This window comes from Dendrobates tinctorius, unplaced genomic scaffold (assembly GCF_039654945.1).
Source record: "Dendrobates tinctorius isolate UK_male_01 unplaced genomic scaffold, ASM3965494v1 ptg000322l, whole genome shotgun sequence".
Taxonomy (NCBI): Eukaryota; Metazoa; Chordata; class Amphibia; order Anura; family Dendrobatidae; genus Dendrobates; species Dendrobates tinctorius.
The window spans coordinates 224,572-243,061 of NW_027361989.1; the positions used below are offsets into that span (position 1 = coordinate 224,572).

The 18,490-nt window shown below is 43.3% G+C and overlaps 1 protein-coding gene across 1 annotated transcript in view; it reads right to left on the reverse strand.

The window, feature by feature from the left end:
* LOC141074004 (uncharacterized) overlaps positions 1–12,500 on the reverse strand; it is a 132,615-nt gene extending 120,115 nt beyond the window's left edge. The window contains exon 1 of the mRNA XM_073561520.1: positions 12,496–12,500. The gene's annotated coding sequence lies outside the window, so the exon portion shown is untranslated. The remainder of the gene's footprint in view (positions 1–12,495) is intronic.
* Positions 12,501–18,490: the final 5,990 nt, after the last annotated feature.

The following is an 18,490-nucleotide window of genomic DNA, read 5'->3' on the forward strand; positions in this document are numbered from 1 at the left end:
ATGGTCCCCCCCCTGTCTATGCACCCGATGGAACAGTCGCATACGTAGTTCCCCTACTTCAGTAGGGTCCCCATGTGTCTCCTCTAGAATACGTAGCACCTTTTCCAATGTATCCCTTTCTTGGGGGGGTCTATGCATGACAGAGACCTGGGCCTCCCCCTCCAAGGTCATTAATGCTATTTCTTCCTCTACTGCTGGGGCCAAGCGGTGCATCCACAGTAACCCCTGAGTTCTCTCAGTCCAGTTCCATAACATCACATTGTTCCCCATAAACCTCGGCAGATTATGCAACATGGCTCCCAGGGAGATGCTAGTCTTGGGGCCTTCCCTGACCGCTTGGTCCGCTCTGTCCGCGTCTTCGTGTGACATCCTGCCGACTACGCCAAGTGTAATAATGTGCAGGAGATATATATGTCACCACGGAACAGGCAGACCAACAGTAAAAGTGGAGGTTTATTTACAGGGGATAATACTGGTAAAACTTACAGTATAGTAGAGAAAATAATGTGATCGGGTTATAGCGACAGCAGGAGAAATATACGGGGTTCAAACAGTAGGAAAGTTATTCTCTTATGAGGCAAAACTTATCGGTTCTTGGGGATCTTGATTGGAGGGATCACTCTTGGCCCACGTTGGCACCGAGGCATCAGCGGTGCTTGATGTCCTCTGTCTCTGGGGTCCTTGAAATAGTCGAGCTGTAGTATGGGGGGTTTACGCGGGAGCCCAAGGGGTATGAGAATGGCGCTATCCCCCTGTGCTCAAGGTCCTTGCCTCTGCTACGACAGCGGTGTTCTCCCACCGGGGTCAGGGGCCCTGCCTCACACAGTCTCTCTTTGCAGGTCAGTGTCTCGTTACTGAACGCCCCTTGGTCACAGGGGAGCGTCTCAGCATATGTTCCGGTCTCTCTGCAAGGGAGCGTCTTGTCGAGGTACGCGGTCTGTCTGTGGGGCAAGGTCTCCTCAAGGAGGGGAGTCAACAGCCTTCCTGCCATTGGTGACAGGCTTCACGTACTCACTGCCCACCGCCTGTGTCCACGGTCTCTCAGTCTCCAGCCGCTGCACCCGTCTCCTCTCCCCTCCTGCGTCAGTGTCCTCCCGCTTCTTCTCTCTGCTCTGCTGAAAGCGGGCGCAGTTCTCCCGCTCCCAGTCCTGACCTCTTCCTGTTCCTGGTTTTAGTCCAGTCCCCTAAAGCATCCCCCAGGGAACCTAATGCCCTGCTCGATGGTTCCGGGCACGGAGCTAAGATTGCAACTCCCCCTCAGCTCCTTCGGTGCTTCACCCCCTTACACAGGTACAGTCCAGGGCTCAGGTACAGATGGCCTTGGTATTTCCCTTGTCATATCTGTAAACTCATAAAGAGCTGGATATTGACTTAAAGGGCCACTTAATATGGTGGTAATGGTGGTTTCCGAAAGGAGCCACTCCTTGGCTGGGTCCTTCCCTGGAGAAGATCTGGCTAGTCCCGTGTTTGAGACTCTTAAATGAGGCTCCACGGACTTTATTTTCATATACAGTGGCATGCAAAAGGTTAGGCACCCCTGGTCAAAATTACTGTTATTGTGAACAGTTAAGTAAGTTGAAGATAAAATGATCTCTAAAAGGCCTAAAGTTAAAGATGACACATTTGTTTTGTATTTCAGGCTAAAAAGTAATACACATTGTAATTTTTTCACATTTTAAAAATTACAAAAAGAAAAATGGTCCGATGCTAAAGTTTGGGCACCTTTGGAGATTTGTGTGCTCAGATAATTTTGACCAAGGTTTCAGACCTTAATTTGCCTGTAAGGGATATGGCTTGTTCACCCTCAATGTTAGAAAAGGCCAGCTGATGCAGATTCCACAGGTTTAGACATAGCCTACTCTAACCTTGTGCGAAAAAACAGCCACCATGGGTTCTTTTAAGCAGCTGCCTAGCACTCTGAAAATGAAAATGGTGGAGGCCCACAAAGCAGGAGAAGGCTATAAGAAGATAGCAAAGCGTTTTCAAGTTGTCCTTTCCTCAGTTCAATATGTAATTCAGAAATAGCAGTTTACAGGAACAGTGGAGGTCAAGATAAGGTCTGGAAGGCCAAGCAAAATTTCAGAGAGAGCTGCTTGTAGGATTGCTAGAAAGTCATATCAGAACCCCCACTTGACTGCAAAAGACCTTCAGAAAGATTTAGCAGATTCTGGAGTTGTGGTATTTGTTCTACTGTTCAGAGACACCTTATCAAATATGGCCTTCCTGGAAGAGTCATCAGAAGAAAACCTCTCCTGCACCATCACCATAAAATTTAGCATCAGAGGTATGCAAAAGAACATCTAAACAAGACCAATGCATTTTAGAAACAAGTCCTGTGAATCGTTGAAGTTAAAATAAAACTCTTTGGTCGCAATGATCAAAGGTATGTGCAGAGAAAAAATTGCATAGAATTTCAGGAAAAGAACATCTCTCCAACCATTAAGCATGGGGATGGATCAATCATGCTTTGGAGTTGTGTTGCAGACAATGGCACAGGGAACATTTCACAGGTAGAGGGAAGAATGGAGTCAATGAAATTTCAACAAATTCTTGATGCAAACATAACACCATGTGTAAAAAAGCTGAATTTGAAAACAGGATGGCTTCTACAAATGGATAATGATCACACACATCAAAATCCACAATAGACTACCTCAAAAGGCGATAGCTAGAGGTTTTTCCATGGCCCTCACAGTCCCCCGATTCAATCATCATTGAAAATCTGTGGCTAGTCCTCAAAATAGCAGTGCATGCAAGACGACCCAGGAATCTCACAGAAATGGAAGAATTTTCCAAGGAAGAATGGATGAAGATCTATCAAACAAGAATTGAAAGACTCTTGGCTGGCTACCAAAAGCGTTTACAAGCTGTGATATTTTAAAAGGGAGTGCTACTAGGTACTAACTATGCAAACTTTTGCATTGGCCTATTTTACTTATTGTAATTTTTAAAATGTAAAAAATGACAATATATAATTTTTTTGGCCTAAAATATAGAGAAAATGTGTCATCTTTAACTTTAGCCCTTTTAGAGATCATTCCAGCTTCAACTTGCTTAACTAGTCACAATAAGAGTAATTTTTACCAGGGGTGCCCAAACTTTTAAATGCCACTGTAAGATCTAAATTCAAGACATCTCAGCTCTGCACTATTATAGAAAGTTTTCTCTAAATGTCCAATATTTCTTCAAGAAACTCATCTGACAGAAAATATTTGCCCTTTTGATAGTTTAGATTGCCAAGAGCCACCGAGCCCCATACTGTAATTACCCCAGAGAGGTTTCACCACTAGTTACTCATTATTTACTGATGAAGACTGTTCAGTTTGATCATTTCAGTAGATGTGTTATTGTCTATAGTCACAGGTTTTTTGTATTCCTAATCAGGCCATTTTTCAAATTTGACGTGTCACTTTATGGTGATGTATTTTGTGAAGAATTCCAAAGTCAATAGGAAACAAATGGACTTTACAAATCATTTTCTAACTTCTATTGAATCTGACAATACCCTCTAGACGGTTGCACACTAGTGTGTGGGCACATGGCAGACTTCAGAAGGGAAGGAGCGCCATTCAGCTATTTGAATGCAGATCTAGCTGGAACAGTTTGCAGACATAATGTATTGGGGGCACTGTTCGTAGTCACTTGGCAGCTCAAAAATGGCCACCACTAGCAGGTTTGGCGCTATATATTCCATTTCCAGATCCCAGGGATTTCCTTGCACATCACCTTTTAACCTCTACATGGATCTGGACTTAGACAGAGACCTCTAGGCTTGGGTCATGGTGGTACCTGCTGTTTTATGGAGTGAAGCGACAAGAATAATAGTCAGGTAGTCGGGTCAGAGCCAAGAGGGCAGAGAAAATACAAATTCAGAAGACACAAGTAGTCAGTAAAAGCCTAAGGTCACAACAAGAAACAAATACACAAGCTGGGAGCTGAGTACAGAGGACTGAAGCAACGGAGAACAAGACTGTATCTGGCAGCTTTCAGAAATATGCTACGAGCTATAATATGGTGTGGTGCTCTCCAATTGGCGGAATTAGGGAGCTGGTTACTTGGACAGCACACACACCTGTACCTCCTGACTGGATGGTACGTCAGGTCCCAGGCACCCTAATCTTAATGGCTGGACAGAGCCGGCACTGCCAAGAGCTTCTGGTTCTGACATCTCCTCCATTACCAGCGCTGCCTGTAGAATGAATAAGGTGGCATCTGTTGACAGAAGCAGACGTTCCAGAAGCAGTTCCCAAAGGGGATGTGGATAAAACTAGGAGGAGAAAAACAGCGCAATAGGGTTTTATCCGAAGGAGATGAAGATGTTAAATAAGGTTATGCTAATCTGATTTAGTTGTGTATAAACACTATTTCCATGGCTTATAAATCCAGCTACTGCAGGTCCAACAGATCATCAGACCAAGAAATCACAGATAACGAGAATTTGTGGATAATCTGCACTGCTGGTATCACATATAATAGATCCAAGTTCAGACAGAAAGTATTTGCAGTTTTTCCTTTATTCAGTCAACGCATTTCGAAGTGCTGCAGATGTCTTCATCAGGACTGCTCAAGGGGTCTCACTAGGGTGTGATCTTCTTGATTGTCTGTGGCCAAATTATATCTCTGAGAGATATTTTAGGTGCATGGAGAAAAACCACTCGTGATTGACGACACAGTCACTAGCAACAAATCCGTTTATTGATCGGAAGGCACATCGTTTTATAGGTTATCAATTATCAATGTAAATCTGTGGTTAAACCCCCAAGTCCTCCATCTTTTGGGAGGGCTTTAATTAGCTTTTATGATTCTATTTTTCTCCTAAGTATTACTTCATTCCTTATTAGCTGAGTGGACACGTTGTCATATTAGAGTCCACCTGAGTGTTGTGAACCCTGTTGACAGGTATGACAGGTATGACTTGGAGCACGTACACACATTAATTAATATCTGTGATTCTTATACATATTCAGCAAAGCGTCCATTTTGTCTGTGCGCGTCCATTTTTGGATATCTTCAGTCTTTAATCAGGATACATATCCTTAACAGTCCCCCTTTGGAGATAAGCAAAATCAAAACCCTAATCTCATCGAGCCTAACGATCTGTCCTAGTGCACCGATGGTTTTCTTCACCACTTACGAGACGACTCATCTCTAGTAGATGGACCCCCTCTTTACGGACCTGTACAGAATGAAGTCAGATCCTACTCTCTCCCTCATTGGCATGTTTCAGGCAGACATATTCCGGGGGAGGTAAATATGGCATTCCTATCATGGTTTCACAGCAGCATCTTTCATCCAGAAGATCATCGAAGTCGGCATGCATGGTCATCACCATAGTTTCTATGGCTTTCGTCATCATTTTCTTAAGGCATGGAGCTATCATCATAGAATTAACGCTAATAAAATCAAAATACATAGGATAGCTATTACAAATTTTGAGAGTGCTCTTTGCCAACCATTCCACCACCCAAACCAGGTGTCCCATTGATACTTTACCCCAGAGTTTTGGGCTAGTTCTTTTGATAGGTCAGTAAGGCCTTTAAGTGCTCTGGTTATGCTCTCATTTGGAGCTGTTTGGTTAGGTATATAGGTGCAGCAGCTAGTATCTATCATTTTGCAAACTGCACCTTTTTATGCCAGGATCATGTCTAGGGCCATCCTGTTCTGGAAGGCCATGATGGATGTGGGGTCTGGTTGCTCAATGAGTCCCCTTATAGCATCTCTAGTGAAATTAACACACCTTTGCTGATTATAGAATAGGTAGTTTATCCATTTTTCATTCTTGTTTATCCTAATCATAGGGATGATTGATTCAATTCCAGCTGCTACCTCATTTCTAGCTTTGAACTCGTTAGGGACTCCCTGTGGGACCCCAATGGCTTCTATGTAGATATGGGGGTCAAAAGAACCTTGTAGTTCCCTTTTTACCTTCTGGAGTAGGTGGTCATCTCAGAGTACTTGATCCCAACTGCGTAGATCAAATATATGGAAGGGCATAAGGACTTTTATCATAACACATCGTCCTTTCCAATGGGTGTACAGTCTGGGCCTAATTTTCATGTCACCACAAAGCCAATACACTTCAAGCAATTGGTAAATTTGGCCTACCAACGAGGAATCATTGTATGGGATTACTTCCTGAACCTGGATAACATGATTACAGTAGTCAGATGGTAACTTATCTACATGTACCCTGGGAGCCTCAAGTTCAAAACAGGTGTAATTCCCTGGATAGTGGGTGATCCCATGGCCAATTGGTTCCTTATCTTGATTAGGTGGGTATAATTGGGATACAGCTTGGCATTTTTGTGAGTTACCTGGTTGGTTATTCATGTGATAGTGCACATGTGAATCCCTCTTCATCTACCAATGGGTCTATTGGGAAAGGCACTGTGTCTAAATGAGGTCAAGCAGTGGTACAGGCTATGCAGGAGGAGCGATTTGCATTGTTGACAGTATATTTTACCCATTCTAGCCAGACGTTGCAGTCAGAGAATCCTGTTTCTATGAGCAGTTTATCCCCATAGGTCAAATCTAAAAGGACTCCTTGTTACAAGGGCTCCTTGTAACAGTTCATCTACATCTTCAGTTTGTGTGTCAGAGATGTGCCTGGAATCAATGTTTCTTAGTGACAAAATGGGTCAATTTCGATTATCTCCATCCCTACCAAGTTTAGTACTTGAGCCTAGTACATTTAACCCTTGGTCATTCTCCGAGGGATTGTCAATTGTGAGGTACAGATCTATTCAACCCTCCTTGGGGCAATGAATGGCAGGGATGGGGAGCATTAAACCCGGAAGGCCCCTCTGGCCTTAAAAGGGGCTTTGGTCAGTCATGTGGGTTAATTGGCTGGCTCCCCATTTTTTTCTTTGCTGCAGGGCCTGGACTGGTTGATATCCCCAGTCACTTTCACCAGTTTGCCACCCAACAAGTGACCAATCCTCACAGTTTGACCCGTCCCCTGGTTCAGTAGCGGTGACACAGATGAATTGTGTGCCTAACGAGATGTCAAACTGTGCCATGGGGCCTGGGCATTCTACTATGAGGCAATAGTCAAATTGATATGTTACTCTTGGGGTAGAGATTAGTGATGGGCGAGTAGCATTATTGCTCGGGTCTCCTCGAGCATGCTCGGGTGATCTCCGAGTATTTTGGTGTGTTCGGAGATTTAGTTTTCGTCGGCTGAATACATGAGAGGATTCCCTAACAAACAGGCATTCCACACATGTATTCAAGCTGTCTAGCAGCCAAAAATCATGTAGCTGAGATGATGAAAACTAAATCTCCGAGCTTGCCAAAATATTCAGAGACCAACCGAGCATGCTTGGGGAAACCCGAGCAACGAGTATACTCGCTCATCACTAGTAGAGACATTGTACCAGAAGGTCACTATACCCTCCTCATGGGTGACTGCCCTCTGGTGACTGGCTACACCTTGGGCTAGATAAAGGATAAGTGTTAGATGGATGAAGAGTGAAAGCTGCCACTGGCCTCTGGATCTGGCACCTTCTTGAAGTGTTAAGCATGGATCCATGTGGGCTTTCCTTCGAGCTTGACTGCTGTGGCAGGGGTCAACAGGACTTGGAACGGGCAGTCGCAACTGGGCTCGAGGGTACATCTGTTGAACCTCTTGGTGAGGACCCAGTCACTGGTCATGATTTGGTGGGCTCCTTCTAGGTGTAGGTCCTCAGGATCTGGAATGATGAAAAAACTTGAGAATGTATTTTAGTTAGGTGTTTGGTCAGCTCAATCACAAACTTAGTCATAGTGTCATTTTGCATAGACAACTGCTGTGGGAAGTACAATCCTAGCCTGGGAGTGCTTCCAAACAGGATCTCATGTGGGCTAAGTTTGGTTGGACCAACTGGTGTGTGTCTGACACTAAACAGTGCGAGGGGAAGACTCATGCCATGGCTTCCCTATCTCTTGTGCTGCTTTAAGCATTTTTCCTTTTAGTCTCCCATTTAACCTCTCAACCTCACCATTGCTCTGTGGATGGTATGGAGTGTGTAGGGCTAACCCTGTCCCTTGGGCTTCCCATATTTCTTTTGCGAGATTGGCTGTGAATGCAGGCCCTTGGTCAATTTCTATGGTCTCTGAGAGCCCATTCCTGCACACTAACTCTGAAAGGAGCTTCCTTGCAGTGGTTTTAGCTCACTGTTTTTCCATCGGAAAATCTTCTGGCCACCCTAAGAATGTCTACCACCATTAAGTCATACTCAAACCCCCCCTGAGTGCGGCATTTGTATGTGGTCTATCTGTATGCGCTGGAAAGGGTATAGGGGTCTGGGTGTGCACTTTTGGGGTGTCTTTCCTATTTTGCCTGAATTGCAGCGGGCACAGACAAGACATCCCTTTGTGACATTTGTGCCAACTGTTGAGAAACCTGGTGCATGGTAGTACTGTTGCACAAGATTGTGCATCTTGATTTTGGACTCGTGGGTTGTGCCATGGACCCATTTGGCCACCATAGGGTAGAGGACTCTTGGGAGGCAGGGTTTTCCTTTGTTCATCATTAGGTGTCTTTCATCCTGTGTGGCTCCATCTTGGGTCCATTTCTCCTTTTCTTCTTTGGCTTCTTTGGATGCTTGCTTCTGTAGTGTTGAGAGTATCTTCTCCCAGGATTGTTTATTTTCCTCTGTTTCTGGATACATTAGAGTACAGATGAGATGTTTCTGTGTCAAGTGGTAGCATTGCTGCTTCTTTTGCTGTTGCATCAGCCAGTCTGCTGCCCACTGCTTTCCTTGGGGTTTCTCCAGTATGTGCCTTAACCTTCACCACTGCAACTCTTTCTGGCATCAATAAGGACTTCATCAGTTCTTGTATGGCTTTGTGGTGCCTGACAGGTGTTCCATTAGCCATGATGAAGACTCTTCCCTTCCAGATTGATCCATAGTCGTGACATATGCCATGAGCGTAGCGTGAGCCGGAGTATATTGTAGCTTTGCGCTGAGCAGACCTCTTGCATGCTTCTGTCAAGGCCCACAGTTCTGCCTCCTGTGCAGAGAAGGATGGAGGCAATGGTTTTGCTAGCAGCACGGTATCTTCTGTGACTACTGATATATCAGTGTGGAAACATCCTTCTTGGTCTGCATGCCTTGATCCATCCACAAAGAGCATCAGGTCAGGATTTTCCAAAGGTACATCAGTGGCTGAGTCATATGCGGAGGTTTCTTGCCTCATGAGAGACAATCGTGTTGAGCCATCTCAGAGTCGACTACCTCTTCCACTAGTGAGTCAAACATGTGATCTTCATCCTCTTCCCACCTTGGCACATGTAGGAGAGTAGGGTTTAGGAGAGCACATCTGGAGATGGTGACATTGTCTGAGAGCAGAAGAGAGCATTGTAGACGTAGGTGGCGGGCGGCAGACAGGTGTTTTGGCTGTCTCTGGGTCAGAATGGAAGTAATAACATGGGGTGCCATTATCTTCAGCTGGTGGCCCAGAATGATGTCAGATGTCTTATCCAACAACAGGTGGGTTGCAATCATGGCTCTCATGCAGGGTGATGCTCCACGTGCAACTGAATCAAGTCTGGCAGAGTAGTACACAAGAGGGCTTTGTCATCCTCCGTGAAATTGTGTGAGGACTGTGAAAATTTCAACCCTAAAACCCTAAACAACCAACAAGCAGGATCTTATTTAGAAAACTGTCTTTTATCTATTGTATATATAGTTGTGCTCAAATGTTTACATATCCCCTGCAGAATTTTTGCCTTCTTGGCATTTTTTCAGAGAATATGAATGATAACACCAAAACTTTTTCTCCACTCATGGTTAGTGGTTGAATGAAGCCATTGATTGTCAAACTACTGTGTTTTATCTTCTTAAATCATAATGAAAACCCAAAACATCCAAAAGACCATGATCAAAAGTTTACATACCCCATTTTTTAATACCGTGTATTGCCCTCTCAACCATCAATGACAACTTGAAGTCTTTTGTGGTAGTTGTGAATGAGGTTCTTTATTTTCTCAGATGGTAAAGCTACCTACTCTTCTTGTCAAAAAGCCTCCAGTTCCAGTAAACTGGGCACTTGAAATCTCCCCAGGGTGGCTCAATGATATTGAGGTCAGGAGACTGAGATGGCCACTCCAGATCCTTCACTTTGCTCTTCTGTAGCCAATGACAGGTCGACTTGGCACTGTGTTTTGAATCGTTGTCATGTTGGAACGTCCAAGTACGTACCATGCGCAGATTCCAGACTGATGATTGCAAATTTGCCTCCAGTACTTGCTGATAACATGCTGAAAACATCTTTCCTTCAACTTTGACCAAGTTTCCTGTGCCTTTGTAGAGCATACATCCCTAAAACTTCAGTGATCCACCTCCATGCTTTACAATAGGAATGGTGTTCCTTTCATCATCATAGGCCTTGTTGACCTCTCTCCAAATGTAACATTTATGGTTGTGGCCAAAAAGTTCAATTTTGGTCTCATTATTACAAATTACCTTGTTCCAGAAGTTTTGAGGCTTGTCTCTGTGCTGTTTTGCGTATTGTAGGCAAGATACTTTGATGAATTTGATCAGTAGTTGCTTTCTTCTGGTGACTCGAACATGCAGCCCATTTTTCTTCAAATGCCTTCTTATTGTGCATGTTGAAACAGCCACACTGCTAGATTTCAGAGAGCCCAGTATTTCAGCTGATGTTATTTTGGGGTTTTTCTTTGCATCCCGAACAATTCTCCTGGCAGTTGTGGATGACATTTTTGTTGGTCTACCTGACCGTGGTTTTGTTTTTACAGAACCCCTGATTTTCCATTTGTTAATCACAGTTTGCACGCTCCTGACTGGCATTATCAATTCCTTGGATAGATTATTGTATCCCTTTCCTGCTTTATACATTTCACCTACCTTTTCCCATAGATTCATTGACAATTCTTTTGCTTTCTCCATGACAATCCAGAAAAGTGGCTGGATGAAAGATGCAAGATTCTGTCTGGATTCCAGAAACTCACTCAGCTTTTGTGCACACACACTGATTACAAGCAGGTCACAGGTGAGAATGTTACCTTTAGTAGCCATTCAAAACCCATTTGTGTCAACTTCTGTGCATGTTCTCAGGCCAAAATCACCAGTATATGTAAACTTTTGATCAGGGTCATTTGGTTGTTTTGGGTTGTCATTCTGATTTAAAAAGCGAAAACACAGTAGTTTGACAATAAATGGCTTCACCCAACCACTAACCAAGAGTGGAGAAAAAGCTTTAGTGTTATCAATCTTATTTTCTAAAAAAAAAAAAAAAAAAAAAAAAAAGGCCAAGAAAGCAAAAATTCGACCGGGGTATGTAAACTTGTGAACACAGCTGTATATATTAGTAACAGTTAGACCAATGCCCTGGTGAGTAGGTGAAAATGTTACTTTATTTATATTTTAATAGCTGAAGAGCCCGGCGTTGCCTGGGCATAGTAATTAACTGTGGGTAATTTTAACAAATTATAATGATTATATTGCACATAAAAACATTTGACATCATATATTCAACACTACAGATTTGCCAAACAAATTAAATGATTACCCAACTATTGATAGTATTTTATTTTCAACTCATTCAAGAGCCTTTTGATAAACAACATTTTTGGTTTTTCCTTTCGGTGCAAAGATGAACAGATTTTTGGCAGTTCCAACTCTTGAACAGGCCACGTAAAGTTGACCATGAGAAAAGCATGGAGATTGCAAATCGATCCCTACTACTTTCAAGGACTGTCCCTGAGCCTTGTTAATGGACATTGCAAATGACAGTCGAACTGGAAACTGGAGGCATTTAGAATCAAAAGGCAAATCAGATGGAATGAGTGGAATTCTTGATATGAAAATGTCCTCTCCTTTGGCACATCCTGTTGCTGAGCTGTGTATCTAACCCTATCCTGTGGTATACAGTCTCCTGAGCTATGTATCTAATCCTATCCTATGTGATACTGTCTGCTGAGCCGTGTATCTAATCCTATCGTGTGATACTGTGTGCTGGGCTGTGTATCTAATCCTATCCTGTGTAATACTGTGTGCTGAGCTGTGTATCTAATCCTATCCTGTGTGATACTGTCTGATGACCTGTGTATCTAATCATATCCTGTGTGATACAGTTTGCTGAGCAGTATATCTAATCCTTTCCTGTGTGATACAGTCTGCTGAGCTGTATATCTAATGCTATCCTGTGTGATACTCATCATCCATGAACCAAGTTGAGAAATCAGCTCAGGCGGGACTCAGTCTCTGAAGAGAGGGGGCTGCAGCGCGGCGCCACCCCCTGCAGTCAGATAATTGCTATGCAACAGAGGCACAGGGAGAACTAGAACTCCCAGTCTCAGCCATGGGCGTACCCACCGTGGGGCAGCTGCCCCCCTAGAAGCAGGGGCGCACATTGAAAGAAGTAGAACTTTGGGAGCGGCCGGCAGGCCAGGCGGCCACACACAGTTGACAGGGGGCGGGCGGGACACTGCAGAGCAGGCTGAGACCCCTGGCGTTGCTATGGCACCCAGCAGCGTGCCGGAGTTCAGACAGGGTTTAGAGGCTGTCATGTACAGCGTGCTATGTAAACACGCCTCTGAACGCTGTCTGAAGCCTCCAGGTGACTGTGTGAAGCCAGAGAGCTGAGAGCAGGACAGGGGACCTCCGGGCACCAAGAGATCCCCACACATTCCCTTAGGACCATGTTCAGCAGGAGATCCTGGAGGAGACATTCTGGCAGAGCTGTGTGAGTACTACTACCTTGTTGCTGCTGCAGAACATCTTCCAAGGGTCCCTATGGTTAGCTCCAAATTATGCATCTAGTGAATCTAAGATATCCTGGGATTTGTAGTCCACAGGCACTTCTACTCTTCCCTATCAATCCAGCTTTATATGCTGGGACTTCTAGTTCTCCAGCAGCTACAGCTTATTACTCTTTACCTGAAACCTGCTGGGGATTATAGACCCACAACAGTAACTTTTGGACTGCTAACAAATTGTTACCTTGCGTTGCTGCTGCAGAACATCTTGGCAAGGTTGCACTTTATGAGGTTTGCAAACTGTGTCTAGTTGACAAGTTTTTTATGACATGCTGGTAAATGTAGATGAGTGGCTGCTGCAGAACATCTTGGCCACATGTAGTGTTTGATGTACTGGGACTTGTAGTCCCATAGAAGTTGAACAATTGCAGTTTGCAGATAGAAATGATGCAATATTTTACCAAGTAGGACTATAAGGCCTGGCCTCAACTCAACCTGATGATACAGTGTGTGTTTTGTAAAGGTGGAAGCTGCTGCAGAACATCTTGGCCAATATTGACATATTCAGCAAATATTCCCAAAAAAGTTGAAGAGGTTGTAGGTAAAGTTTTGGACTATTAGGACTATGCTCCATATCCTCTACTTAGTGATATGGTTTGGTTTGCAGGTGCAAGCTGCTGCAGAACATCTTGTGGCTATTTCTGAACTAAATCCTAATCTGTGATGCTAGATTTGATCAATAATTGAGCTAATATTAGGTCATGCAGGAGGCTTAAGGACCCCATCATCCATGGGGTACCAGGTTCTCCATTCCCAGTGGCTGCACATATGAGGTCACCACATTAATGGTATTGTGAAAAGTTCTGCTTTGTTAGCGCCCTCTTGTCTATGGGCTGTGTCTGGTATTGCAGTTCAGTCATATATCTCTCTTTTAGGCTGTGTGCCCACATTGCGTTTTTTAAGCGTTTCTGCAGTGCTTTTAGACAAGCGCTTCTGCTGAGGAAACGCTTAAGAAAGGCATCCAATGTAACATAATGGGATCCGCACATGTTGTGCTAATGGTGCGGTTTTCCGCTGCGGAAACGCTAAGCGGAAAAAACGCAGCATGTTCATTAATTTTGCGGAAACGCTACATGGGCACATAGCCATAATGTAGAGTGACTATTTGGGGATTTAAGGGGTCCTAAAGTTGGTTCCCCCCCCCGCACCACAGCTAATCAGTTTTATATTAATATTTACTAAGAAAATGTCATAAAAAATATGTACATTGTTTTGAATAGCATTTATATACCTTTCACGTCCCTTACATCAAAGAAGGTGACATTGACTGTGACACAAACGGCCAAAAATTGCTCTAGGCTGCTGCTCCATTGACGGGGTCGCATTATGACCCACAAGGTATTGCAACTGTGACAATCAAGTTTAAAAAAAAATCCAACTGGTTCTGATTCTTTGTGGCGGTACCTAGCGGGTCACAATGCGACCCCATTCACCTGCATTATAGAAGCCGCTGTTTCATGGCCAAAGTCAACATATAGCCCCAGCTTAATGAAAAATGACTATTTTCACATCATTTGCGGTATATAGACTGTAGTGTATGATGTATACAGGTTATACACATCACATGTGGTATATACACTGTAGTGTATGGTGTATACAGGTCATACACATCGTGTGCGGTATATAGAGTGTAGTGTATGGTGTATACAGGTCATACACATCGTGTGCGGTATATAGAGTGTAGTGTATGGTGTATACAGGTCATACACATCGTGTGCGGTATATAGAGTGTAGTGTATGGTGTATACAGGTCATACACATCGTGTGCAGTATATAGAGTGTAGCGTATGGTGTATACAGGTCATACACATTGTGTGCGGTATATAGACTGTAGTGTATGGTTTATACAGGTCATACACATCGTGTGTGGTATATAGAGTGTAGTGTATGATGTATACAGGTCATACACATCGTGCGCGGTATATAGACTGTAGTGTATGATGTATACAGGTTATACACATCATGTGCGGTATATAGAGTGTAGTGTATGGTGTATACAGGTCATACACATCGTGTGTGGTATATAGAGTGTAGCGTATGGTGTATACAGGTCATACACATCGTGTGCGGTATATAGAGTGTAGTGTATGGTGTATACAGGTCATACACATCGTGTGCAGTATATAGAGTGTAGTGTATGGTTTATACAGGTCATACACATCGTGTGTGGTATATAGAGTGTAGTGTATGATGTATACAGGTCATACCCATCGTGTGCGGTATATAGAGTGTAGTGTATGGTGTATACAGGTCATACACATCGTGTGCAGTATATAGAGTGTAGTGTATGGTGTATGCAGGTCATACACATCATGTGCGGTATATAGAGTGTAGTGTATGGTGTATACAGGTCATACACATCGTGTGTGGTATATAGAGTGTAGCGTATGGTGTATACAGGTCATACACATCGTGTGCGGTATATAGAGTGTAGTGTATTGTGTATACAGGTCATACACATCGTGTGCAGTATATAGAGTGTAGTGTATGGTTTATACAGGTCATACACATCGTGTGTGGTATATAGAGTGTAGTGTATGATGTATACAGGTCATACCCATCGTGTGCGGTATATAGAGTGTAGTGTATGGTGTATACAGGTCATACACATCGTGTGCAGTATATAGAGTGTAGTGTATGGTGTATGCAGGTCATACACATCATGTGCGGTATATAGAGTGTAGTGTATGGTGTATACAGGTCATACACATCGTGTGTGGTATATAGAGTGTAGTGTATGGTGTATACAGGTCATACACATCGTGTGCGGTATATAGAGTGTAGTGTATTGTGTATACAGGTCATACACATCGTGTGCGGTATATAGAGTGTAGTGTATGGTGTATACAGGTCATACACATCGTGTGCGGTATATAGAGTGTAGTGTATGGTGTATACAGGTCATACACATCGTGTGCAGTATATAGAGTGTAGTGTATGGTGTATACAGGTCATACACATCGTGTGTGGTATATAGAGTGTAGTGTATGGTGTATACAGGTCATACACATCGTGTGCAGTATATAGAGTGTAGTGTATGGTGTATACAGGTCATACACATCGTGTGCAGTATATAGAGTGTAGTGTATGGTGTATACAGGTCATACACATCGTGTGTGGTATATATACTGTAGTGTATGGTGTATACAGGTCATACACATTGTGTGCGGTGTACAGAGTGTAGTGTATGGTGTATACAGGTCATACACATCGTGTGCGGTATATAGAGTGTAGTGTATGGTGTATACAGGTCATACACATCGTGTGCGGTATATAGAGTGGAGTGTATGGTGTATACAGGTCATACACATCGTGTGCGGTATATAGAGTGGAGTGTATGGTGTATACAGGTCATACACATCGTGTGTGGTATATATACTGTAGTGTATGGTGTATACAGGTCATACACATCGTGTGCGGTATATAGAGTGTAGTGTATGGTGTATACAGGTCATACACATCGTGTGCGGTATATAGAGTGGAGTGTATGGTGTATACAGGTCATACACATCGTGTGCGGTATATAGAGTGTAGTGTATGGTGTATACAGGTCATACACATCATGTGTGGTATATAGAGTGTAGCGTATGGTGTATACAGGTCATACACATCGTGTGCGGTATATAGAGTGTAGTGTATGGTGTATACAGGTCATACACATCATGTGCGGTATATAGAGTGTAGCGTATGGTGTATACAGGTCATACACATCGTGTGCGGTATATAGAGTGTAGTGTATGGTGTATACAGGTCATACACATCATGTGCGGTATATAGAGTGTAGTGTATGGTGTATACAGGTCATACACATCATGTGTGGTATATAGAGTGTAGCGTATGGTGTATACAGGTCATACACATCGTGTGCGGTATATAGAGTGTAGTGTATGGTGTATACAGGTCATACACATCGAGTGTGGTATATAGAGTGTAGCGTATGGTGTATACAGGTCATACACATCGTGTGCGGTATATAGAGTGTAGTGTATGGTGTATACAGGTCATACACATCGTGTGTGGTATATAGAGTGTAGTGTATGGTGTATACAGGTCATACACATCGTGTGCAGTATATAGAGTGTAGTGTATGGTGTATACAGGTCATACACATCGTGTGTGGTATATAGAGTGTAGTGTATGGTGTATACAGGTCATACACATCGTGTGCAGTATATAGAGTGTAGTGTATGGTGTATACAGGTCATACACATCGTGTGCGGTATATAGAGTGTAGTGTATGGTGTATAGAGGTCATACACATCGTGTGTGGTATATAGAGTGTAGTGTATGGTGTATACAGGTCATACACATCGTGTGCGGTATATAGAGTGTAGTGTATGGTGTATACAGGTCATACACATCGTGTGCGGTATATAGAGTGTAGTGTATGGTGTATAGAGGTCATACACATCGTGTGCGGTATATAGAGTGTAGTGTATGGTGTATACAGGTCATACACATCGTGTGCGGTATATAGAGTGTAGTGTATGGTGTATACAGGTCATACACATCGTGTGCGGTATATAGAGTGTAGTGTATGGTGTATACAGGTCATACACATCGTGTGCGGTATATAGAGTGTAGTGTATGGTGTATACAGGTCATACACATCGTGTGTGGTGTATAGAGTGTAGTGTATGGTGTATACAGGTCATACACATCGTGTGCGGTATATAGAGTGTAGTGTATGGTGTTTACAGGTCATACACATCGTGTGCGGTATATAGAGTAGTGTATGGTGTATACATGTTATACACATCGTGTGCGGTATACAGAGGGTAGTGTATGGTGTATACAGGTCATACACATCGTGTGCGGTATATAGAGTGTAGTGTATGGTGTATACAGGTCATACACATCGTGTGCGGTATATAGAGTAGTGTATGGTGTATACATGTTATACACATCGTGTGCGGTATACAGAGGGTAGTGTATGGTGTATACAGGTCATACACATCGTGTGCGGTATATAGAGTGTAGTGTATGGTGTATACAGGTCATACACATCGTGTGCGGTATATAGAGTAGTGTATGGTGTATACATGTTATACACATCGTGTGCGGTATACAGAGTGTAGTGTATGGTGTATACAGGTCATACACATCGTGTGCGGTATATAGAGTGTAGTGTATGGTGTATACAGGTCATACACATCGTGTGCGGTATATAGAGTGTAGTGTATGGTGTATACAGGTCATACACATCGTGTGCGGTATATAGAGTGTAGTGTATGTTGTATACAGGTCATACACATCGTGTGCGGTATATAGAGTGTAGTGTATGGTGTATACAGGTCATACACATCGTGTGTGGTGTATAGTGTGTAGTGTATGGTGTATACAGGTCATACACATCGTGTGTGGTGTATAGAGTGTAGTGTATGGTGTATACAGGTCATACACATCGTGTGCGGTATATAGAGTGTAGTGTATGGTGTATACAGGTCATACACATCGTGTGCGGTATATAGAGTAGTGTATGGTGTATACAGGTTATACACATCATGTGCGGTATATAGAGTGTAGTGTACGGTGTATACAGGTCATACACATCGTGTGCGGTATATAGAGTGTAGTGTATGGTGTATACATGTCATACACATCGTGTGTGGTATATAGAGTGTAGTGTATGATGTATACAGGTCATACACATCGTGTGTGGTATATAGAGTAGTGTACGGTGTATACAGGTCATACACATCGTGTGCGGTATATAGAGTGTAGTGT